The sequence below is a fragment of the Benincasa hispida genome, chromosome 12 (genome assembly GCF_027475165.1).
Source record: "Benincasa hispida cultivar pf3 chromosome 12, pf3_genome.v1.1, whole genome shotgun sequence".
Taxonomy (NCBI): Eukaryota; Viridiplantae; Streptophyta; class Magnoliopsida; order Cucurbitales; family Cucurbitaceae; genus Benincasa; species Benincasa hispida.
This window is the reverse complement of record NC_143489.1, coordinates 18,891,127-18,891,356: the sequence shown is the minus strand read 5'-3', so window position 1 is coordinate 18,891,356 and position 230 is coordinate 18,891,127.

Genomic DNA, 230 nt, shown 5'->3' with positions numbered 1-230 from the left:
CCTCCCTCTTTTGTAACACTGCTTTTTCTTTTCTTTTCTTTTTTTCTTTTCTTTTTTTTTTTTTTTTTTTTTTTTTTTTTTTTTTGTCATTCAGTCAATTACTCTGCAATCCTCGTTTACACTTCCTCATATGCCAGTCTCGTTCATTCTTTCTCATTTGTTCCAACTAATATTCGGTTTGCATGTTTCGAGGAAGGATTTCTGATTCCATTGCTGCTGCTGAGATGATT